Source organism: Pinus tabuliformis, chromosome 4_1 (genome assembly GCF_031772625.1).
Source record: "Pinus tabuliformis cultivar Carrire ecotype Pingquan chromosome 4_1, CPIR1, whole genome shotgun sequence".
Taxonomy (NCBI): domain Eukaryota; kingdom Viridiplantae; phylum Streptophyta; class Pinopsida; order Pinales; family Pinaceae; genus Pinus; species Pinus tabuliformis.
The window spans coordinates 745,207,391-745,234,680 of record NC_142303.1 but is presented as its reverse complement, the minus strand read 5'-3'; the positions used below and the strand labels follow the sequence as shown (position 1 = coordinate 745,234,680).

Genomic DNA, 27,290 nt, shown 5'->3' with positions numbered 1-27,290 from the left:
CTCCTTCACCTTTTCCTCTCCATCCATCCACTAAAATCTCACTTTTGAACATCCTGTAGAAAATCACAAACATCCTGTAGAAAATCATAGACATCCTGTAGAGCCCCTGCAGACTTCTTGTAGAGGCTCACGAGTGAGGTTTCTTGATAGCCAACCTCGGTGAAACTCTATGGAAGGGTGTTAGGGATTCCTTAGGCCCTCTCTGAACCTTCTTTACCTCCTCGAAGCATTCCTTCTCGCCCATCCACCTCTGCACAGCCAAAAACAGTCAGATCATATGCATAATAACTTTGGAAACTTATTCAAAAATACAAAAAGATGTTTTTTCATATGTTACTATAGAAGTATCTTAGATACATGTATTTGCCTTCCTAGAAGTCAATGACATTTCTTTCAATAGCTTGCATCCTCTTTCTTGCATCAGTAGGGTTAGCTGGTAGAATTAGGGTTTGCTAGGATTTATGTTTCCTTTTAGCTTTCCAGTTTCTTTCTACAAGTAGATCAACCTTCTTTAAGTTGGCTTTCGTCCATCAGTTAAAAAGCTTCTTCTCAGAGCTCATAGAAGTTGGCTTAAGCCCCTAGCGGACTTGTGCTAGCTGACCAAGTGACAGCTACAACAAGAGCTAGTACTTGTGCATACAACACTGTCGCTTCCAAGTTTGTTACGAACTACCGGGTTGATAAAAGTAAAGAAGGGAGTCCCAGGAGTTGTAGCATTATTGCTGCAATATTGGAGCTCACCACCCTTTTTGGTGCCGTTGCCGAGGAAGCGTCAGAGTATTTGTGACTGTTGCTTTTCTTCTATTTTCCTACTCTCGCCTTCTGCTAAGTAGTTTATTTCATTTCCATTCTGCAATTTCATTTATGCAAAAGTAAATTAGACATTTCCTGCTTTCATAGATTAGCTTTTCAATTTTGCAAGCGTAAAATAGAATTTCAATTTTGCAAGCATAGTCTAGTATTTCCTTCTTGCAATTTGATTTCAGCAAAATAGATTAGTCTTTTCCTGCTTTCATTTCAATTCCGCATTTTCATTTCTGCAAGACAAATTTTAGTTAGTTGCAATTCCATCTGTTTCAGTTTTGCAGGTACAAGCAGAGAAAAAAGCAAAAACAACAAAAAATCCTTTCATGCCTCATAGGAACAGAGATAATACTGGAAAATTCCTACCCAACACCCCCACCACTTCACTGAGTCACCCTTCTCTCTTCTTTGGTGGCAGTGATCTAGAAGAACCTATAGGTGAACCTCCTGAGATATACGAAGATCCTATAACAGAAGAAGAGCAAGAAAACATTCCTTTTGAAACCATGGCTGACAACAGAAATGGTAGAAACGATGATGAGAGAATAGAAGGTACCTTCCCCATCCGAGAGACTAACAGGGACATGAAAATGAAGAACATAAGTCCCTCAGCCTTACCTCATTTCCATGGATTGACCACTGAAGACCCTGATACCTTCCTATTTGAGTTTGTTGTCCTTTGTCGAACTTATGACTATACAGAAGACGAGCAAAAGTTGAAACTCTTTCCCTCTACCCTCAAGGATGCAACATTACGTTGGTTCATGGGGTTACCTGGAAACAATATCACTACTTGGGCTCAGATGCAGCAAGCCTTTAACAAAAAATACCGGGATTATTGTAGGTCAAAGGAAACCACGGTAGAAATCTTTCGGATGACCATGGGAAATGATGAGTCTTTAGAGGACTACGAGGAAAGGTTCCAACTCAGCTATAAACGGGCCAGGTGCACACTTGACCCTGAATCTCTAAAGTTGGTTCTACTCTGAGGAGTCTCTAAAGACCTTCTAGATACCCTTCACATGCTAGCTGGAGGAGACATTTACCAACTGCCTTATGAGGACATAAAGACTGTGTTTAGAAACCACTCTAGGGCAACCCAGAAAAGAGGTAGGGGGAATCCACTTTCAGCTAGTACTACCTTCTCCAAGCATGAGTTTGCTAATCAGATGGAAGATCTCAAAAGTGAGATGAGACAGACCATTGCCATGCATCTTGATACTTTCCGAATCCAACAAAAGAAAGAAGGTGAGAGGGCTTTGGCCATTTTCTGTCCCAGATGTATGAGGAATCACCCTAAGAACGAGTGTCCATTGCACTCAGTAGAGTTATGTTTCATTTGTGAGGAAGACCACCCCACAAACCAATGCCCAACCTTACCCGGATTCAAAGCCATGTACCAAGGGACTGAGGCACCCACTGAACCTCTCTACTTCCTCAACCAAAGGAGACCGCATGGACCCAAACCTTACCAGCAGGGGATGCAAGGGACATCCCAAGCTTATTATAGCCCCAACCAATCTGCTCACATGCCTTCTTGGGGTCCCCCTGCTCATCCTTCATGATCTGCACCTCCTCCATGGTCTTATCCACCTCAATACCATACTCAACCCACTGCTCATTTGTTTCACTCACATGTCTAGCCACAACCTCAGTGGAATGCACCTCAACCGGGGTGGAGGCCCCAATACAACTCTCCTCCTGCAATTCTGCCTCCACCATTGGCTCAACCACAACCATTACCTCCTGCTCCTCCAAGACAACCCAGATGCCTGCCCAATCGAACCCGAACCCCAACAACCGACAAGCCCAGCAGGTATACACTGGGGAGACAACATGTCCTACCTATGCTGTGGAGATCTAGGAGATCAACCTGCGATCCGGGAAGACCCTTCTAGATCACCAACCTCCGCCCCCAGAGGACGAGGAAGACAAACATGAAAGTGAACCCTAATCCATTCCACCCTTTCTTGAGTGACTAACAGTAACCACACAACCAAACCTAGAGGAGATTGAACTTCTGGGGGAACTGAAACAGTTGTGTGTGAAAATACCACTTCTCCAGGCCATCAAAGATGTACCGATATACAACAAATTGGTTAAGGAGAAGTGTTTCAGGCACCCAGGTAGGAGAAAGAGAGATGCCTCGACTATCAATGTCATAGGACAACTGTCAGATCTAATGTTGGGGCAAGTAATCTGTCCAAAGTATTTGGACCCTGGGAGTCCTGTAGTTGATGTCCACATCAATGGCACCATTATCCCCCGTACCTTGATTGATCTAGGGGATGCCATTAATGTGATGACCAGGGACACCATGCTTAAACTCAACCTTCAGAGTTCCTTAAGGAAGACCTCGACAGTCTTGCAGTTGGTAGATCGCTCCACCGTGACTCCCGAAGGGATTGTGGAGGATGTCTTGGTCTCCGTTGACTCTTGGGAGTATCCTGCGGACTTCTTGGTCCTTCAGCCAAAGGAAAATCTTACTAGATACCCCCTCATTTTGGGAAGGCCTTGGTTAGCCACTGCGGATGCTTACATCAGTTGCCGAGCTGGAAACATGACCATCAAAAATGGTCCTATGTCCAAGCAACTAGTCCTATACCCTCCTGCCCAACCTATGCTAGAACATGACTTACCAATCTGGTTGGAAGAAGGAGATGAGGATGAGGTCTACTTTGCACCCTTGTGCACAATAGAAACCACTAGGGGAGGTCCTCAAACCGAGGATGATTTGATTGAGACTTTGATTCAAAATCCACCTCCCAGTGCACTGTCCTTAGAGGAATTGGTGGAAGATACCCAAGCCAACACTTTAGTCTACCTCTGTGTGACTGATCCAACCTCTCCCAGAGTTAAGAATGTGGAGTTTGGTCCCGAAAGAACTTTAAAGATCAGCTCTTCCCTATCTCCTCCCTAGGAGAAGGAGCTGTGTAGCTTACTGAACAATCATTTAGATGCTTTCGCTTGGAGCTATAAGGAGATGAAAGGAGTCCATCCTTCGGTCTGTACCCATCACATCTACATCAAAGAAGATTGTAAACTAGTTAGGTAGCCTTAGAGGAGAATGAATCCAGCCCTTAAAGACATTGTCAAGGAAGAATTGCAAAAATTATTGGATGCAAGATTCATCTACCTATCTCCGATAGTGAGTGGGTTTCGCCTCTAGTGCTTGTGCCCAAGAAGAACGGGAAATGGAGAATCTGTTTAGATTACCGAGAACTTAACAAAGCCACCAAGAAAGACCATTTCCCTTTGCCTTTCATAGATCAAGAATTGGATGGATTGGTAGGGAAGAAGTTCTTCTCTTTCCTAGATGGGTTCAGCGGGTATAACCAGATCCAAATCAGCCCGGAAGACCAAGATAAAACTAGCTTTACCTGTCCTTGGGGTACCTTTGCCTACCGAGTCCTTCCCTTTGGGCTATGCAACACTCCTACCACTTTCTAGAGAGTAGTATTAAGCATATTTTTTGAGTTGGTACATGATTCGGTAGAAATCTATATGGATGACTTTACTCCTTATGGGTCCAACTTCCAAGAAGCATTGAATAATCTGGGAAAAGTTCTAACCAAGTGCATTGAGATGAACCTGTCCCTCAGTCCCGAAAAATGTGAATTTCTGATGACTGAAGGGACCATGATATGACATACCATTTCTCGCCAAGGGTTACAGGTGGATCCTAACAAAATTTCTATCATCCAAAAGGTTCCACCTCCTAAGAAGGTAAGAGATGTTCAGAGTTTCCTAGGCTTAGCAGGATATTATCGAAGGTTCATTAAAGACTTCAGTAAGCTAGCCTCACCTTTGTTTGGACTCTTAGGGAAAGATGTTGAGTTTAAATGGATTGACAACTATCAAGGGGCACTTGACGAATTGAAAGATAAGCTGGTGTTCGCCCCGATCTTGAGAGGTCCAAACTGGGCCCTACCTTTCCAAATCCACACTGATGCCTTGAATAAAGCCATAGGGGCAGCCTTAGGAAAAGTTGAGGAGAAACTCCCATATGCCATATACTTCGTCAACAAAAACCTGTCCAAGGCAGAAATGAACTATACTGTAACCGAGAAAGAGTTCTTGGCTATAGTCCATTCCCTAAACAAGTTCAGACACTACATCACTGGTTATCAAACATTTGTACACACTGATCATGCTGCGATTAGATATTTAATGAATAAGCCTGATGTCAATGCTCGTATTATTAGATGGTTACTTTTGTTACAGCAATTTGATTTGACAATTTTCGACAAGCCAGGTAAGGAAAATGTTGTTGCTCATTTCTTGTCTAGATTGGACTTGCCTACAAGTGAAGAAGGAATAGTGGATGACCAGATGCCGGATGAAAATCTGTTTGCTATCTCGGTACTCTCTCCATGGTGTGCTGATATAGCAAATTACATGGTCTCAGCACAGTTCTCTCCGCATCTATCCTCAAAAGAGAAAAGCAGAATTGTAAGGAAGAGTGCCCCGTTCACTTGGATCGGGGGCAACCTATTTAAACTTGGCCTAGATCAGATCTTGAGACATTGTGTTAGGGAGGAGGAAGTCTTTGACATCCTCCTAACCTATCATGATGGACCTTGTGGAGTCCACTTTGCAGCAAAAAGGACTGCCTTAAAAATTCTACAGGCAGGCTACTATTGGCCTACTCTTCATCAAGATGTCAGAAGATACATCAGCTAGTGTGACCGATGTCAGAGGATGGGGAAACCAACTCCAAGAGATGAAATGCCTCTCCAACCTCAAGAGACCTTCGAGCCATTTGAGAAGTGGGGCATGTATTTTGTGGGTCTTATCAACCCTCCTTCAAAGAAACGGTCTTACATCACTGTGTGCACCGACTATTTGACCAAGGCGGCAGAAACGAAGGCAATCAAAGCAGCAACAGAAGAAAAGGTGGCTGAGTTCCCGAGGGAAAATATCTTCTACAAGTTTGGCTACCCAGGAGAGTTAGTCACCGATCAAGGAATCTAGTTCACCTCCAACTTGATTGAAGACTTGCTTGCGCAACACAAGATCAAGCACAAGACTTCCACCCCCTATCATCCTCAAGCAAATGGGCAGGTGGAAGTCAGTAATAGAGCATTGGAAGGGATTTTGACTAAGTTTGTGAGCAGTAGCAGAAAGGATTGGGTGGATCACCTGGTTGAGGCCACCTAGGCCTACAACACCACATGGAAGACTACAACCGGTTTCACACCTTATGAGCTGGTCTACGGGAAGAAAGCTTTGCTGTCCATAGAGTTCGAATATAATACATTAAGGGTGGAAGCTCAGCTGGACCTAGATCTCAGCCATGCTTAACGTGAAATATTATTGCAGCTGAATGGATTAGATGAACAGAGAATGCAGACCCTCCTCCACTCAGAAGTAGTTCAACTCCAGAGGAAGATATGGCATGACCGACACCTTAATGAAAAGCAATTCCAGCTGGGAGATCGGACACTACTGTATGACTCAAGATACAAGGATTTCAAAGGGAAGCTGAGGACAAGATGGTTAGGACCATATACAGTAGAGAAATGCAATGACAATGGTTCAATCCTCATTAGGACCATTGATGAAGAAGCCATCCCCATGCTTGTTAATGGGAATCAATTGAAAATCTACAAGAAACCCCTTTCAAGGCAGGAGTTCATTGAAACTATGGAAAAATCATTGCTGATAATAGAGAAGGGTTCTGCCCTTGTTCCAGCCACACCTTGATCATTCAAAAAAAAAAAAAAGGAATAAAAAGATCCCTGGACAAAAACCTCTCTGAGGCGGCCAGGGCAGGCAGTGAGGGTGAAAACCCGTATCTTCTGCATCAGAATTGGAAATTTCGAAGAGAGGTAGGCTCGAACACGCCATTCCCATGCTTGATATTTCGAAAGGTGGTGAATTAGCTTGTTTGAAGTGGGAAAAAATTAAAACCAGTCTGCCTGTGGGTCAAGAATGGTGGTTTGCTTATATGATACATGGAATTTCTTTCAAATGATGCTGCATCACATTTTCCTCCACAGTTCCTGTTAACCAATTCTCTCCATGAACGATAAATCACTGTAAGGCTCACCTGTGCACATATAAAAAAAAATTGTGGCTGTTATGTGGATGGAATAGAAAAAAAAGCTCTGCACCCTGTCTGTGAGAGCCTGATTTCCTTTTGACAAGTTGAGTTTTGGGCAGCAGCAGTAGTATAACCAGGAAATTGGTGAAAGGGGAGATACAAACAACTAAGAAACCCTATCCTGAGAATCAAAGGAGGAAACCATATTATAATTTCCATTCTAACCAGAGCTCAAGCCAAAAACAGAGTGTTTTCATCATGCCAGGAGGGTTTATCAGAAAGGAACCCTCAGATTCCAGAAAATTGAGGGAAACTCCCGAGGTGGTAGAACTGTTTACCCATGCCAACTGGATGACCTTCTGTGACAGAATTCAAGGTCACGATGATGAAATAACAGAGGAGTTCCTAAGGTCCCTGCAGCCCAAATCAAAAACACTGGCCACTGTAAATTTCAGAGGATTGACCTTGAAACTCACCCCACAACTCATTAGTCGGGTCACTAATTTGCCATTGGGGATACCCTGGGATAAAGAGGAAAGGAAATTGGGCCAGAAGGCCAAAAAGGAATTCTTCCTACCGGAAGAACAATTTTCAGAGGATAAGAATGGGGTCTGGAGAGCCAGCCTTCAGCCATTTTGGAGCGAGGTCAGCCTTCAGATTATGAAATATATTACCTGTGAGGGGCGATTCAGTATTGTGTATGGTTATCACTTCCGCTTGTTAACTGAGCTCAGGCATAAGATGGATTTGCCCTCAGAACAAAAATTGAGCATCCCATACTTCCTCCTACAGTCATTGATTGAGTGTGGCACAAAACTGAAGGAGGGGACACCAGACCAGCTGGCTCATCATGGGCTTATCAAGCTCATAGTAGAAGATGCCCTCCATACTTATACTATCCCTATCTCCTATGATATTTTCTGTAATATGTCCAAGGATGATGAGATCCAGACTCTGGCCGAAGGACTCACTTCATCCAGCAGTGAGGAAAAGGAGCATATTGAGGCAGAGAGGAAAACTAAGGGTAAGGAAGCTAAGGGTAAGAAAACCCAGGGTAGACCACCACAGGAAAAGCCACAGGTAAAGCAACAGGAAAAGTAAGAGGAAAAGCAAGAAAAAGGACAGGCTGCTGAGGCCAAAGCTATGGGTGGAGTAAAAACAAAAACGCCAAGGGAGAAGCGTTTGCAAACTCGGGCAGAGAGGACTGAAAAAGTCCAGACAAGTAAGGGAACACCCAAGGAAACCACAACACAAGTCAAAGAGAAGGCACCCCCAGCCAAGCAAGCCAAATCAGTAAAAACTGGTTCTACAGGAAGCCAACAGACTGTTTCTACAGGAAGCCAGAAAACTGCTTCTACAGGAAGCCAGAAAACGCTCACTACAGGACTTTCTACAGGAAGTCTGGGAAAAGGGCAGCAAAAGGAGAAATCGCCCAAGATTTTAGCTAGGGAGGCAGCAGCTGTGTTGGCCACCCTAAGCACATCTCCCAGGCAGAAGGAGAAGCGAAAGAGGGAGCTTCCACTATATTTTAAGGCGAGAAGGAGCGTGAGGATTAAAACTGGCAGACCCCAGCCACCGTCCAAAGAACCAATCACCATTGTAGACACCCCTACCACACCAAAGGAGAGGTCCCCCTCCAAGGCAACCATCACTTATGAACGGGGAAGCCTGAAGACATCCACCTGGAGGGAGAGAATGAAAATGTTGGACACAAAGGCCTCTCTATAGGATGCTGAGACTATTCTACAGGAAACACTGGCTAGACTAAAGGAGACTGAAGCAATGGAGGGTGAGGTAGCTAAATCACCTCAAAGGGAAGAAAAGGTAGAACACATTATGGAACCTAGCCCCCAGCCCAGCTTGGGCTCCTACTATAACTTCTTGGAGGCCAGAAAGATCATTCCTCAGAAATTCACAGTGCCACTTTTCCTTGCACTAGAGGAAGAGAGAGTGAGGACCCACACTTGGATGAAAATTGCTAAGTCCAAGGGAGTGGCAGATATAGGTCCTCTGGAGGAGCAGCTCAAGGAGGCCAGAAGAGAATTGGCTATGGTACGACATGTGGAGAGTAGCCAGTGGGTCAGGCTATAGGAAGAAAATGAGCTGCTCAACCGACAACTACAGTCACAGGGGCAAGGGAAGGAAGACAGGCCTCATATCTTGGGAGAGAAACAGCAACAGGAGGGGCCCACAATAGCCATAGATACCCCTTATGAATAGTAGAGAAAGGAAGGGGTGTAGATAGAAATTGAGATACTGAATCAGCAGCTACAAGAAAAAGAATTGGAGACACAATCTCTGGAACAACAGATACAAGAAAACGAGGCCCAAGCTGGCCTGCATGGCCAACTGGGCAATAGAAGCTCTGCAGTGCAAGCAACCTACCAAATCCTATGCCTTATACCTCAAGGACCAATGGTTACAGTTTCAAATCAATACCTTGGCTCAAAGGGGCATCACCCCTTTTCAAAATTATCATCAGTTTGCAGCTCTATGTGGCAGTGGTTCATCTGAGGATAGGGCCAAATTATCAGAGTTCTACTTGCACAACTTCGCCCTTCCGGACATGAATGCATGGGATCCCAACACGGTGATAGGAGATGTCCAGCTAATGGCCATGGCCTCTTGGATGAACCATGAGGAGAAGAGAGCAGCAGAGGTTCGCAGTATCATAGGCAGAGAGCTTAGTGAGCCTCTCATGATCAGAGCAGAGCTGGATGACCCCTTAGTAGTGATAAGTGCCCACCAGCACTTGGCCAACAGTCCTCAGGAGCTACCAAAATACATTGAGCAACAGGCTCAAGCCATTGCCCACTTTGAGGACATGGAGAGACTTTTGGGAGAAAACTGCATGCATGCCTGCACAAGGCGGTGGAACACACTGCCTCATAGCTTGAAGATAAGGGAATACCACTCTCCCACTAGGATGAGGGAGGCCTTGGGAAGGGTACCTCTCTACAAACAGTTGATGCGGAACTTGCAGGCCAATTGGATTGGCTTGAAATTTAGTCATCCTTTACTTCTGGGATTGCTAGAAGGAGTGAAGGAAGAGGAGGAAGGTAGATAATGGGAGGAAGTGGAAAGGAAGGCAAGATTCCACGACTGAGAAGAGGATATCACGGTAGAGGCCTGGGACGTGAGGGAGGCGGTCAAAGCCATCAAGGATGATGAGCTGGACTAGTTGCTTAGAGGATGAGCAACCGATTTAGCAGGGGGATGATGATGAGCCCCAAAATTGGTTAACTTATTGGGCTCATTTTTCCTAATTTTCCTTGTTCAATCCTCCATTTTTCATAGATTATGCATGTTTTTTAGTATGTTTGTGTTATTTGAACGAATAAGGACGGTCACTCTACCTAGGAGGCTAATACGTGGTTATTTCAGGATTTTTGGACAATTTTTGGAGCAAAACCAAGCAATCATGGGTCAGCTGACAACCAAGCTTGAGGTGAGGATTCGTAGGGAGGTTGTATCTTGCATTAAATGGCCTTCCTCGAAATCTCCACCCTCAACTCCGAGCTCCACAGGCCACCAAAACGAGTTTTAAAGGCAACCAAGCAGTTTTGGGAAGAGTGACTGTTTACTAGCAGTTGGGATAGCCAAGTCCCTTGAATCTAGGAGGGCTGCTAGCCCCCTTGTATTGTATAAATAGGAAGGCCTCAGCCTTCATAGTTTACTTTTGGAACTGTTGGTATTTTTTCACTATAGTGTTGTCATTTTGCTCAGCTCGTTTTCTTGTAGCTACTGCTATACAACTTTCATATGATGATTATTTTTGAATAATGAGAAGAAGCTTTACTTGGCACCAGATCTGAGTTCTTTATAGGAGCCTACAACTCTTGGGGTTGGGCCCAACCCGAGTGCTAAGGCCTCCTTTATGTATTGTTAGTTGTTCTTTATGCATTTGCAAAAACATTTCTGTTAAGTAGATTAAAGTTTGCTGATTAACTAGGTCACTGTTAATGGTTAGAAAGACTTCTGATGCTCAGATTTAGTTGATAGGTTGTTAACAGGGAAAAGCTTCAAAAAAGCGCCATCAAACATCTTTGGTTTCACCTCTCCCTCGGTGGGATCAGGAGCTGGGATCAGGGTGACTTTGCTGCCCACAAAAACACTGATTTTGCTTTGCCATGCCATCACTAGTGTTTGATTTTCATGTGTGGAAGTTGGTTACAAGTTCAGACTTTTGCTTGATTAGTTGCATGAGTTAGAATACATGGTTTCATTGTAGTTCAAACTTCTGTTCATTCTCTTTACTGTCAGCTAGCACAGATTAGGTCAACGTAACTAGGTCTTTGAATTTACAAGTCTTTGTTGGTTTAGATTGGAAAAATGACTTGCAGAGCACCTATACCACTCCTTCATCTGCTTATTCTCCATCATCACCATCCACTCCACCCTCTACTTAGAATCCTTGCCTCACGTTGCCATTTTCTCCCATAAACCTAGTTTTGTGTAACATTGCTTCAGTCTTCTTTGAACCAAATCCAGCCATCTATGCCTATCCACAACTCCATCCACCAAGTCCTTGACCATCTCAAACCCTCACCCTACCTTGACACTCACTCCTTCACCTTTTCCTCTCCATCCATCCACCAAAATCTCACTTCTGAACATCCTGTAGAAAATCACAGAAATCCTATAGAACCCCTGCAAACTTCCTATAGAGGCTCACGAGTGAGGTTTCTTGATAGCCAACCTCGATGAAACTCTATGGAAGGGTGTTAGGGACCCCTTAGGCCCTCTCTGAACCTTCTTGACCTCCTCCAAGCATTCCTTCTTGCCCATCCACCTCTACACAACCAAAAACAATCAGATCATATGCATAATAACTCTGGCAACTTATTCAAAAATACAAAAAGATGTTTTTTCAGATGTTACTATAGAAGTAGCTTAGATACATGTATTTAAATTCCTAGAAGTCAATGGCATTTCTTTCAGTGGCTTGCATCCTCTTTCTTGCATCAGTAGGGTTAGCCGGTAGAATTAGGGTTTGCTATGATTTACGTTTCCTTTTAGCTTTACAGTTTCTTTTTGCAAGTAGATCAGCCTTCTTTAAGTTAGCTTTCATCCATCAGTTAAAAAGCTTCTTCTCATAGCTCATAGAAGTTGGATTAAGCCCCTAGCAGACTTGTGCCAACTGACCAAGTGACAGTTGCGGCAAGAGCTAGTACTTGTGCATACAGCACCGTCGCTTCCAAGTTTGTTACGAACTGCCGGGTTGATAAAAGTAAAGAAGGGAGTCCCATGAGTTGTAGCATTATTGCTGCAATACTAGAGCTCACCAATGTCAAACCTCCATGACAAGCTATGTATCTGTTTAGTTCTTGGACAAATTGGTTGGACATGCAATAATATCAAACCTGAGAATGAATGCTGGTGTAATTATTTGGATATAGGCCACTAAGTGAATAGATCCATGTGAAATTCTTGCCATTGTCCTTTCAAATTGACTGTCATAGAGTATATTCTTATTTGTCGCTGGAAATGAAGTTGTCTTCCATATATCAAATGGAACAACATTAGCCAGTCTATAAAAAATTGATAACAAATAACATCACACCACTGAGCCTAACAACATCTTTATTATCAGAAATTCCAGTTTGATTTTAAAAGCCAACACATGAGCAATTTGGTCATATTTTACCCTTTTCTATCTTTTCTAGTCATAATGATGAGCTCAAAACTTCCAGACTATGTCCATTTGTGGTCCCTTTACTGCTGCCAATAATATCAACATGTGTGCAAGTGCTAAGTCATTTTTCCTTTGGGACCATGGACATGTTTCAAAACACTAAGACAGATTTTGCGAGCATATCATCCTCATAATTTCACTCATACTAATTCATGTGTCCAGGATCATGTTACTATAATCCATAAAACCTTGAGTGGAAAGAAAATATGCATCAAGACAAACTATCTACATCAAAATGAATGTTACATGCATCACCATGATCAACCCAGAACAAGAAGCATGAGATCACCAAGAATTAAACCATCAAAGAAAATATGGAAATGATGTAGTAGAGGGGTTGTTACCATCATCAACAAATTGTTGTATATACATGAATAATATCATCTCAAATATGGGCATCACTACATTTCAGAAGGAGAAGAATTGCTAGGTTGTACACCTCAAGATGAAGTACCAACAATGATGACCTCATCTAGCAAGGGAAGGCTGGAAGAAACACCCAAAGGAGAGGATGGACTAGATGATGAAGTAATCCCTTTAGTCTCGACTCCCCATAGACTATTCAATAACTACAAAGAATTAACTCATAGGAGTTTGTAAAGGTGGACCAACACAAGATGGAGATGTGGAAAGGTTCACTAAAACCAACTGGGAGTCATCAACAAGCAACCCAACAAGAGAAGAAGAGGCATGTTCCATGGATACATGCTGAGCCTTATCAGTAGAAAGGAGCTATAGAAGAGATATTAATAGTCATCATGAAAGGCTCATCAAATATAGCATCATGATGCTTAGTCACTTGGTAAGAGGTAGGGTCATAGAGATGATACCTTGAAAAATTTCATAGTAGCCAACCAAAGTCCTATAGGAGTCTAATGGACATGAGATATATCATGTCTTTCATGATACAAGTGGGTCCATGCAATTGATCCAAAGAACCTAAAATGTGAGATAAAGGACTTTCAACCATGCAAACAATAATTTTCTGACCTTGCATCAAGGAATACTTATCATGCTACAAGGTAATGCTAGTCTTTGTTCCTAATCAATGGCTTATTCTGTCCCAGAAGGCCAACTAAAATACAAATGTAACCTTCTTCTCCTATCCATTGTATGTGATTTTCTTTCTCCTCGCTTAACCTTAGTATTTCATTAAGACCATACAGCATACTCTGCTCCTCATTAGAATCTAGATTAGGTTTCAATGAAGCTATTGTGACCATTGTATTTCTATCCTTCCACTCTTCTATAGACCTTCAGAGTATGATATTTGGTCTGAGCTCTTTACTGATTAGCGCATGATTAGTCATGGGACAAGTAGTGTGCCCCTCTGCAAAACATCTTTCAATAGAACTTCTATCAAATGTTTGACAAGAAGAAATCTCAACAGGATCTTCCATTACCTCTCAAGAAATTGGACAGTAAAAGGATTGTAAGGGAGGCAAAGAATGACTTCCCAAAGAGAACCTTTTCTCGTAATATACCTTATCCCTCTCTTTGGAAGAAGATGCCACATTTGCACAACGAAGTAATCCAATGATTTGTTCCATTTACAAAGCCTCTGCTTCATTTTTTTCTCAATATGGTATCTTCCATATCCCTTTTAAACTCTTCGTATTCTTGTTTCAAAGTTGATGTATCAGTGGAAACTCCCACTACTTTGCAATATGCAAAAGTAATTTATTTGCGTAAACATTATCAGTATGCCTTTCTCTGATCCCAGATTCAATTTTATAAAAAATTTCTTCTTCTTCCACCGCTGCCTTGAACTCGACATTCTGCATATCCTTACAATGCTTATCAATTTTCTGTCTAATAGCCAATGACACATCCAATCCTAAGAGAGGAAGCAAAGTCAGAGCATGTCCAATTTCCCTCGTAATACCTTTCAATTATTTCACAATATTCCTACAATTGAGAAGAAGATAAAACTTTCTCTTTTGTGAACAAGTATCAATAACATTGTTTGCGGCCTTGAGAACCCTTTAAAAAATCCCAAGAGATTGTCTAATAGTTTGAGTTTCCCTTACATTCTTATTATTAAGCTCTGTTAAAGTGGGCCTAATATTTTCTAGATACTTGGAATGTTCCCTAAGGCTCTCTTGGTCATAAATCACATCTTTTGTAGCATGAATGGTGTCTCTAACTAGCACTAAAACTTTGGTTATCAACTTAGACACTGGTGCAAGTTCTACATTACCAATTACTCCATTAGAAGTGACTTGAATAATTACTCCAAGAGAAGACACCATTGTTCATCCAAGGAAAAACAGGAAGAAACTCCTGGGGTGATGAAGATCTCCTTTCTAGAAATTTGATCAGTGGAGAGCCACACACATATCCATCTGACCCTTTTACAAAATTTCATTCACTTGAATGATGGTCATTCGATTTGTTGCAAGCAAGCTCCGAGGAGTCTAAGAGTTTTGGAACTAAGTGGGCTTTGTTCGTGTTGATTCTATTTTGCAGATTATCCAATTATATAACATAATCTTATTTTTAAAATCTGGGCAATGATGACCATTATGGAAACATCTAATTGATTTCTACCTGGGTGGAAGAATACTTCTCCTGTATGATTATTTATTGGGTTTTACGATGTTCAAGCCATTCTTGTAAGCACTCCATTTTTTTCTCTAAAAATTCTGAGGAGGGTTGGCTACTCTTTATGCACGAATCCATTAAAATAAGGCTGTTTCCAGTTTGTACAACATATTAGTCATCACGATAAAATCATTGGTTATCTGACACATGCAATGAACAAATCAACGAGTTATGGAAATTAGCATCCAATCTCATCTTCAGAATGACACTTTTGGTGATTCCGGTAGCCATTTTTTTGTGGGGTGTTTGGTGGCAACCATTTTTGAAAATTAAGGAGATGAGTTAGATTTGGAGGAAATCCATGAGTTCTATAGAGTGGGTGCTCCATTTCCCTCTCAGAACTCACTATGTTGGCCAAGTATTCTTATGGTCATATCTCTTTTGCATTGTAACCTCTGGATCCATAGGGTTGTGCGTACTGGGATTTTCCATTGTTTTTATCTTAATATGTCATTGTTAAGAGTCACTTTCATGACAACTGTGTCAATTTCTAGAATCTTGTTGTTCAACTTGGTAATCCCAATCGAAGATGGTGAACCATTCTGTCATTGAGCATGCATTGGAAACATCATTGCAGTCTCTCACTCTCATTTGGGCAAACATCCTAATCATGCCTCTTAGCAGTAGCATGATCCCTAATCACCTTTGCTAGCCTCCTGGAAACAGGTCTATCGATCCTCATTCTTTGTCTCAAACCTTCGATTTTATCTGCTTGTGGCCGGGGTGGAATCTATGTAGGCTGACGTGTTAGACACTGTCAATTTTATCTGAGCAGGTTTGATAGAATAAAGGATGAATCTAAGGAAAAACATTGGGTTTCTAGAATGAAGGATGAATCCAAGGCAAAACAGTAAGAGATAGATAAATTATACAAGATCTTATCCAAATTTATGGCGATTTCTTCATTTTAGCCACTGAAAGATGTCTAAATTTAGAGTGAAGAAAACAATGCCCCACTATGTAACCATTTATATATCATATGTGGCTGAAGGGCTAACCAAGAGTTAACCTTTCAACAAGGACCACTGAGTAAAACCTTCCAGGACCAACTCTTCAACGTTGTTGTTGGCCACTCAACCAGGGCATGTAGTATTTCAGAGGTGAAGATTGTCTCTAAAACGCCTGTATACCTGGGAGCATGCCTAGAATGAACAATACACTTATGTCACATTCCTTCTCCCAATCCATAACTAGTCTAAGAGGCTGCAAAGGTCTAAATATCAATATCTATACCATGTCCCATGTATGAATCTTACATTTTTTACAACTCAATCAAAAACCAAAACCGACTTTTTTCTTACGAGCGTCGCATTTCACGCTGAAAGGACTCTCTGTAGAAGGGAATCACCACGATTGGAGAAAGCGAGAATCCAATATCTTGAATGAATTCAATCATATCATTAACCAAATCGTTTACCTGATTAAAGAGACACCTGGTTTGATTGAATTCTGAGCTCCAAATCCTATTCTTTTCACATTCTCCTAATTTCTTGCCAACACCTGGTTTGCCTAAATTCCGAGCTCCAGATCCTAATTATTTTCGCATTCTCCCAATTTCTCACCAGAATTCACCCCAAGAAAATTATCCACAATGGGAAATCACCCAAATTCCATTCGCGATGCTTCCTCAAACTTTCTGAGCCTCAAATTAAGTAATCTTGGGTAGTTTAAAGTCATTTGACTGCCAAAAATACCCATCTTGCAAGGCTCCGAGCTATTTCAGAAAAACCCTTATGGCTGATGGAAGGACCTAAATGGCTAAAAATACTCACATTTCACGCTAAAAGGACTCTCTGCAGAAGGGAATCACCATGATTGGAGAAACCAAGAAAATGGAGGGAAATAAATGAGGGAAAAAACTATTTTGATTTTTGAAAGACAAAAATCCCATGAAACCTTAAATGAAATGTGTAAGTATTTTATTTTGGTTAATAGGGTTTTATTAATCATAAAAAATCAGTTGGGTCTTTATGTCACCAAGCATTATTTGAGGGGATTTTGATTTATTGATATCAAAAATGTGATTTATGATGAAATTAAAATAACCTTTGTGTAGTTAAAAGGTGTATCAATGTAGTAATTTTATGGTGATAATTATGTTCAATGAAATGTTTGGTTTAGTAAAGATAAATAATTTTTAGAGATTTTCCATGATGTGGGGAGTCAATTTTGGAAAGGTGATAGTTTGGCTTCCACATTCTTTAGAATGTTGATATCTTTTTGTCCATAAACATTAGGGGTTGAAAAATAATATAGGCTCTATAGCTAAGTTTGTTCCAACTTCGCTATGTTTTGAACCAAAAATTGTTATTGACCTCATGGATATGATAGAAATTTTGTGGCTTGTAGGGTAGTGTTGTCATGAAATAAATGGAGGTACTAGGTAGGTAGGAAGAATCATTTTGGTGGAACTTGGCCATAAAAGGGACATCTATCTTTGAATAGTTTTAAGAGAAAATACACCTCGTGGATTATTATTGTAAGGACATCACTTTAAAATCTAGGCTAGTGTGTACACACTAACCAAAGGGTGATTAGTCAAACCCACAAAAGTATTATAGGTGCCTCTAGAGAAGTAGGTGTTTTTGTGTTCTCATTGGCTAGGTATGGGCAATGAAGATAGAGTAAGATAAGGATTTAGCCACTAGTATTTCCTATAATTTTGATCCCTTTTTCTAGCATCACCCTTCTTAAGGTAGTTGTATATTTAGATTAATTGAGAAGAAAAATGATATCGTTTGATGGATCCTTTTAGTTAAGAATTACTATTGGAAGGAGATACCAAACATATTTTGTGAAGAGTATATAGTACTGTGTCTATGATGAGGGTTATGAGTGCCTTAAATTTGTATACTACTCATGTATAGTATTTTTTTCATGGTTATTCTAGTTATTACCATTTGCAATTGCAATACAAAACCAAGGGAATATTGGAGGTCTACCTAGGTATGCAAGTCTTATTATAATAAATTTACATATCTAAAGCCTACATAAAGCAATTTTTCTACTTGGAATCATCATAACCCAATATCTAGACAAGGGGAGCTATCATAGATAACAAGCCATACTTAGTAGGTGCAAGTTTGATATGTGCCACCTATAATTGGGTTAACTTGGCAATCCTTAAAAATGGGAAATCTAATTTATTAATTGTATTTAATGAGAAAATACCATGTAATGGAAATATTTCATTAAGATTCAGTAAGTTATAATTTCAAACTAAAATGGCATAAATGGAAGTAAACCTGAAAGGATATCTTGGTTCATAATCTAAGATATTTTTCATTGGCTTAATATTGAATTCTTGTAGTAAGCTTGAGTTCAATATAAAACTTCATCATCATTGATAAGGGATTCATCCCCCAAAGGCATAACTCCCTTCCACTTCATCATTTAATGCAAAAGTTAAAAGGAAGTATATACACTAGCATACACATTACCAATGACATGGAAAATATCAAGGAGGATAAATTGTTTATTAGGATGACTCATCTTACTTATGTTGAAGCTCAAATGGATGTAAATCTTGAGTGAATCCTAGAAGCTCATAGAATTCAATAAAACTATTATTTCAAATGGAAAATCCATACAATGGTAGTATGCTTGAAAGATTATCTCTTTCCATGTTATGGTTTCATCATCTTAAGAAGCCTCTAAATCCCCTAGGCCCTAAACCCCTAAACCTACCTTTATCCCTAACCTATTAACCCCTACCGCCTTAACCATTGAGCCCTAGTCTAGTCTTATTAACCCTTAAGTTGCTAAAATTTAAACTGCTAACCCCTTACACCCTATACCCCTAAACCTTAAACCCCTTAGCCCCTAAACCATAATTAAAATCTACATCTTATGTCTACTTCTCTTCTTAACTTACTCTCAATTTGTTGTGTACGTAGAATACATCTATAACGAAAAAAAGAATATGTTATTTTATTAATATTTTAAAGTTGAGTTGTTAAATTTATATATACTTAATATTTTGATTTTTTTTTAAGTTTTGAATCTATTTATATATTTAATAACATAAAAACTTAAAATAGATAAATTTAATCATAATTATTAATGAATTTCTAAAAACAAATTGTATAAGTAGTTAATAGTCAATAAATATTGTTGAACGACTATATATAATAATACTTTTAAAATAAATTAAGGGAATTGTTTAATTTGTTATTGTCAATATTGTTGGGTATTTGGTTACTTATCTTTTAATAAGTATATCATTATGACCCATGAGGTGTAGACTACTTGGTTTGCATGGGGTTTTTTCCCCTTAGGTCACAGTTTCAAACCTCATGGGGAGGGGTTGAGGATGGAAGCCACTTTGGGGGAATTAACTATCCCAAGGGGCATCCAAGCTCGACTAAGCCTCACACAATCATGGTGAATAACATCCTATTGTGGGTAGATCAGTCTTCCTCTATCCAATAAAAGGGCTAGCCCTGGCTTAGGCTTAGCCTAATCACAAAACAAAACAAGTATATCATTATGATCTCCTTGAATTAAGGATGGTACTATGTTATGTCATTAATGAAGAGTCACTGGAAAGTAACAACATGGAAAAACTAAGCTTAGAGCTTATAGCCAAAGCATCAAGAGTTATAATAGAATTCTTAAGTGATCACAGTAAAAATAATACACATCGGAGATATCATATACACATGGATCATACATATCAGGCTAAATGTGGTAGCTAAAGAAACCTCTTCCTACACCTAGTGTCCTAGACGGACAAGGCAAGTTGTCATCAAACCAATGATACATCCATGAATTACATATAGATCCATATATCTCAGTTGGGAAATGATTGATGTGAAAAGAATCACAGGGGTTGAGATGACAATAAAAAATTAAAAATATCCTCTAAAAAATCATATAGAAAGTGGGGTAACATGTCCTATGACATCCAACTTGCAATCTATGATGGGAAATCCTCAAAATTCAATGAAAATGATGATGAATTGGATGACAATGTTAAAGATAATGATTATGATTATGAAAATGATGACATTTAAAAAGGGAGAAGATTGGCCAAGGTCATTAGCATCATCATCATAATCATTATTATCATCATCATTGTCATTGTAACCACCATAATCTTTATCATCATCATTGTCACTGTAACCACCATAATATTTATCATCATCATCATCTTATCCTTGGAAGTTGGGATTGATGCCTTGTGGTTTTCTTAAGACTTAGAAAAAACTAATTTCAAGGGCTCTAATATAGGTTTTGATGGTTTATTGGCAGTCATACATGCTCCATTAGGATGTGCATATGCGTTATAAGGGTGGTGAAAATTAGTGATGAAAGGAAAGTTGTTTCACCAATGTGGACAACCACCTCTATCGTTTTGACCAAGTTTCTTAATTATATAAAACCTTAACCAAAATCAACATTATTTTTAATCATAGATTAACCTTAGCTTTTGTGTATGGGTCAACTATAAGATTATCTTAAAAAATAAACCTCAATAGTGTTTAACTATTTGTAATGCAATTAGAAAAATAAAATATTATGTATTATGACAAAAATAGCCATTCTATTGAACTTTTGACGGATGTTGACCAGAGAGATGTTTTCGAGCTGGGAAAATATTGACTTTGTCAATCGTCAGTATTCCAATAGATAGATAATTAACCTAATCAAATGTCAAATATTTGATGAACATTCAATTGTCGCTGCATATTTGACCAACAAAATTATCGTCAAATATATGAATAACTTATCATAGGATATCCAAAGATAATTGTGTTTGTTGGATGTTGGGTGTAGGAATTGCACTTAAGCAAGCTCCTTCAACACTTAATTGTCAACCCAGGGGTTTTGTAAACTTAGAGATGAAGCACAGGAAATGCCAGAAGTGGTATGAACTTTTCTTATTCCTAATCCTTGTTCTTAAATGAAATGTTGTAGAATAAAACAAAAAACAATCTTAAAGGCAATCAACACCAAAGAAATTCTAGTGTTGGAATGTAAAGGAATAATTTGCGATGAAATCAAGTAAATGAACTTTCACATAACTAGAAGCAATATTAAATGCTGAAATGAAATTCTGTGTTTATCTTCAATATAGATGTTTAATATCTTAACAAGTGGGCTCTCGCAAAGATCTGTTTCCCAATTGATCTTCCTTCTACAGCAAGCAACCTGTTCTTGTACTATTGCAATCTTCTTGCACTAGTGCAGGTATAGTACTTATATGAAAAAGTATATTTTACCTTCTTTACTGAAGACTTATGTCTTTATGGAGGTGCTCTAAGCCTCAAGGCTTAGAGCACTCTGTTCCTGTGACAAGAGACCAGCTCTTGCACCGAGACAGAGCTTCCTTCACCAAAGTTTCCAATTTACTTTCGATAGAATTAAAAGACGCGTTAAAAATAATTGCAATTGAAAACTAGATTCTGAGATAAATTACACGTGAAAAAGAATGCTTTATTAATTGAACTTTGCAATGAAAGTAAACTTCATAAAGAAAAAACAATTCGGAATAATCAAAGCAGTAGTCAAAGTAATTTGCATGCATCAAACTAACTTTCGATAATTCACTTATAACGTTTCCGTTCCTTTTTTCTTAAGTCATAAAATGTAAGTGTAAAGTACGGTGTTTGTAATAATGTCCTTCCTTAATTCACGTAAACATTCTTAGATCCTTCAGAAGTGTAACTCTTAACATTAAGGATGATTACTTTAATTAACAATAGTTTTTCTTGCAGGAATAAATGAAATTATAAGCAAGAAAAGGAACGTAACACTTGTTGTGAAGTAAATGAATAAACTAGAGTGCAGGAAACTACATGCATTGGTACAGGAAGAATCTTCTTGCACGACCTGAGCGGAAGCAAACTAAGACAAAAATTATAAGGAAAGAATTGCAGGAAGGAAATTGCAAGAAAGTAATTGTAGGAAATAAATTGAAAGAAAGAAATAAACTTAATGAAACTTCCAAACTACAGATCTGTTCATGCTTGACTATGAAATGAATTTAACTCAGAACTTCTGAAATAAACATAAGAACAATTTGAGCCACACAACTGCAAATGAATAAATGTTCACACAACCTTTTAAATGGCGAAAGCATAAGGGTAAACGAGCTGGGTGAGCCAGGCCCTAGCCAACCATCTCATTTCTCATTTAGGAAACGAAATGGTTCAACACTTAATCACACATCAAATAAAAATTAGACACAGTATGAAGAAAACATGGCATGTTCCTTGTATTAAACTTGATTAGAAAATATACATGATAATACGAGTCCAGCCCAGAACCAAGGGCGATACAAAATTACAAAGTAAATGAAATTACAAACTCAGAGATCGCTACCTTGGCTCTACCTACAGTCTACATTATATACAGTCTCTTAGCCTTAGCCATATTTTGCTAATTACAACCATTTCCTATTCAAGCCTTTCGGTCGAATGGACTAACAAACAACATTGCAAAACTGGCTAATGGTTATAATAAAGCATGAACTTTGCTAGCCATAGACCATATTCTTGGCAAGTATCCCTAACTATATGTCGCCAAAATCCAACCTTAGATATTCCGCAACTGAACTAGGAGTCGTGGATCAAAAACACCTGCGTGGAAGGATTCAAACTATCATGGAGTAACATCCTTGGCGGTGCAGGAATCTGCCTACACTTATCACACTAAATAATGATTAACATTTAATTCTTCAATTAATTTTAGGAAAGCTAAACATAAGTTACAAGAGATACTAAAAGGTATGAAATCTATGTAAAGTAATTAATAAAGCACTTAATAAATATTAATTATGAAATACAAAGTATATGTAGGAATAGATGATTATATTGGACTACTGCAGGAATGAGAGGGTTAAATAGAGATAAAAAAGAGGTTAACGCTTATGGGAATAGGGTAAAAATACAACAATTTGGGACACCAACATTAAATATATGACAAATGTCGGGTTTTTTTTTAAATAAGAAAAAATATTTGCAAGTAAAATTGAATAGTATGACTGACCTATCAGAGTACGACATTTTATTTTCAACCCATATGCACTAGTGGGGGTTAGGGGTTATGATCACAAGTTAAGAGGATAAGGGGTTAAGGCTTAGGGTGTTCATAGATTTTAGGTTAGGGGATAGGGATTCAGGATGTTCCAGGAATTTACAATTTGGATAAGTAATTGTTTGATCTTGATGTTGTTATTAAGATTCTAGAATATTCCCCAAATCTACAATTGAAATGAATTCAACAACTTTAGATTGGCCACATATGTTAGCTTCTTCCAACAAATTTTAACTAGATTAATTTTATGGAATTCATGATTTAAGGGTGGAAATTAAACCTCTTTATCATTTGTAGAAAATATGTCATTAGTGCCCTTATTGCGGTCCACATATTATCTGAGAAACAACAAAGGAAAAAAGTAGTGAGATTGGTGTTATCCTGATCTCTTAGTGCACATGGAGGGGGATCTCGACAAGTTGGTCCCAAAATGTTTGTAGTGGTGTCTAGATCCTATCAATCCATTGTAGCCTCACACTCTCTGTAGTTTCAGATATACAAATCCAAATCAACATGTTACACAAATGTATGTATTGTGTGAAGTTTCACATCAACTCAAACTAAAACTGCTCACCATGAATATGTGTGGAGCTTCCTTAGTCCTCAAACCTTCTCCAGTGTGGAGCTTGAGAATATATGTGCATACACATATCAAATTATAGCATGTTGTGGAGTACATTTACAAGAAACCAACCATTCAAATTTTTATATTCTATTAAGATTGAGGCATGTGTTAAATGCCTATTATCTGCATCTCTGCACAATGGTGTCATTAATATTTTGAACTTTCTTGTCTTTCTAGTATGATTTAATTATTTCTTTGTACAAGATGTTTTTTCACTCCCATTATTAAAATTTTGATGTTTATGAACAATATATAGATATAATGGATGCCTCGAATAATAAAAGAGTCAATTATTTTACCATTAATAGTGTTTAGTATTTAAATATGGTGTAAATTCATTAGTTCTACTGGTGGTTACTTAGGGTCAACCTAAAGAGTTCTTTCACATGCATTAAAATAAGTAAAAAGTCATAATAGGAAGGAATCATGCGAGATTTTCTAATCGTACATGTTGAATCTCCAAGTTTTGTTGTTGTGATCAATTTCTTACTAGAGTACCTATCAGGTGACAAAATTTGTACAAATGTTTGAAATGATACTAAATAAGGTGGACCTAAGGGACTAAAGAATGAAATCACAAGACAATACTTGACTGCTCTCTATAGGTGGCTGTAATAGAATCACCTTGAACTCCAATCAATGTTTGATTCTTTCAAAGGCATCATCTGACATATTATTGGTTAGCACTTTCAACATTGAAACTTGTAGTGCACCTTTTTTTCAACTTGGCATTAGCACTGGTTCAATGAAATTAATGCATGATCATGTTTTCAGGTAAACCAATGTCATCCACAATGTCTGTGCAGAACATGATTACATGCTCAAATCGACCTGTCTTGGCTGATATTGGTAATCATATTCACTAACTAGTGGGTAGATAAAGGATACTAGTCATTGTATCAACACTCACCCCAATGGAATATCATGTGAATTTGGCTCAACACTCTCCCCATAATTCTATAATGGTGTCAAATTCACTAACTAAATCAAGGCTTTTCACTCTTCTAACATGGATATTGTATTTTCTCCTTCCATTAATGCACCATTCTAGAACAACAATGGCATCCCATGGCATGTATTGAACTATTGAAAAAATTTTAATGCACCCAAAACTATTACATGGAGAATGCAAACTAATGATTATCACAATTCCTATGTCCCCACCTAAAAAAGTAAAAGATCTCCATATCTAAAAAGGATTTTCCATAAATAAGATTTTAGGTAGTTAGGGTCTCTTTCTATGGTAAACCCTCCACTAGTTGACATCACTAACACCATGGATAAAATCCCTAAAATGAAATTTCAATTAAATAAGTCAATTTTCCAAAGTAAAACCCACCCAAGGTTCTCACTTATATGGTGATCTAGGGTATACATAAGTTTGGATAGAAATGCTTGAGCATGTGTTTCCTTTTCTGAATATTGATATGCACAACAACGATATCACTTGGGTTTCTCTTGACACTTGATTACTATTAGTTTGGGTACTAAGAATATATTACTCAAATGTATATATGTAATTAATATACATGGATCTCATTATTAGCATCCACATAAATAAAATTCCTAATATAAAAATTTGAGTTACTCTCATTCATCTAACTAGTATTAGTGTAGGTCCTAAATGTTTGAATTTGAAATGAATATACTAAATAAGGTGGACTAGAGGGACTGAAGAATGAAAGAACAAGACAATACTTGACTGAGATCTATAGGTGGCTAGAACATAATCACCTCGAACTCCCATCAATGTTTGATTCTTACAAAGGCAACATCCCACGTATTATTGATTACCATTTTCAACATTGAAACTTGTACTACACCTTTTTTTCAACTTGAAAATAGCATTGGTTCAATGAAATTAATGCATAATCTTACTTTTAGTTAAACCAATATCATCCACAATTCCTGTGTAGAACATGAGTACATGCTCAAATCGAGTTGTCTTGGATGATATTGGTAATCATCTTCCTAACTAGCATCCACATAAATAAAATTCCTAATATTTATTTATTTGACTAAATAAATAAATTCCACACTCTGAAAAACCCTTAAATCATCTAGATTGTACAAATTAAACCACTCAAACTTATAATTTTAACAAACATCTACTCAATTTTGGACAAAATCTACCCAGAAAATATTCAGAGAAAAAAATCAAAAAGTAGCTAAAATACAACATTCTAAAGCCATTTTAACCCTGTTGATGGAATTTTAACACTGTAAATGGATTCAAAGACCCCTTTGTCTCTAAATTTTAACACTGCAAATGGATTCAAAGACCCCTGTAGTGAAATGTAACACTTTGGTATCAAAATTGCAATTTTCCATTTCTGGATTGGTACATAATTAAAAATTACTAACATAAATGACTAATTCATATACTTTTTGTACTTGTTATTTGGTCATATTTTTATTCTTGGACTATAATAGTCATTTATGTTAAGCATTATTAATTTTTTCACTTATTATTTAGTCATATATTTTAATCATAGACTAAATTAGCCATTTAAGTTAGTCACTTTAGTTTAGTCACTTATTATCTAGTTGTATATTTTATCCCCAGACTAAATTAGTCATTTAATTTAGTCATTTTTAGTTTGGTCACTTAAAATTGCTCAAATTTAGTAGTAATTCACTTGAAATAATTGTGGTGACTAACTTTTTTAGTCACCTAGTCATTAATTTCATCATTTTCTACTAGTGGAAGTTATTCTCCTATGCCATACAACTAGGAATAAATTGGCCCAATTTATCCCCATTAGGCTTGAAAATACTTTCGACCCAACAAAGAAGGGAAATATATGGAAATATGATCCACACTGGTGCAGAAGAAATTTCCATTATGGGATTGAAATCTAGATATCAGTGGGTGAGAAACATTCCTCTAGTGTCCATGAAATAAGGTTAATATCTATAGATATGAACCCTATCCTCATTTTCAGAAAGAAAAAACATCAATAACCATTTCTATAACAAAAAATACAAACGTGCTCATGATTTACCCAATTAGGATAGACCCATTCTAAAAAAACGTTATAGCTAGGCCAAAGGCTAGTGAACTTACCAATCAACCCTCTTTCCTTCAATAAGAGGAAAAACCCAAATCAAGAGAGCGAATTTACTTCCACCTTTTTAAAAAATTTTCTTGGGAGGCCCATTGAACAAACGATGATCTCAACCTCTCAAGAAGTAGAGAAACACCACCATATCATAGTCCAACAGTAGGAAAAACCCCAATGACTTGTGAACACATGGAACATGAAAAGAACATCCGAATTGATAGAAAATCGAGTTGACTAAAAACCAAGACAAATCTTGATTCAATGACAAAAATCCTAGATCTACCATGAAGATTAAAAATCCTGCACTCAACCACAAATTAAACCCCAAATCTACAACAAAACAATCAACACGAGGGGGAGGATAATGAAGGATAGGAAAACATAGTTTCTCACCACAACCACTTGTTTTGA

General features: G+C 38.4%; 1 pseudogene; it reads right to left on the bottom strand.

Annotated features, from left to right (window-relative positions):
* Nucleotides 1-13,541: 13,541 nt before the first annotated feature.
* Nucleotides 13,542-14,797, bottom strand: LOC149178298 (U-box domain-containing protein 13-like; annotated as a pseudogene).
* Between the last annotated feature and the right edge of the window lie 12,493 nt (nucleotides 14,798-27,290).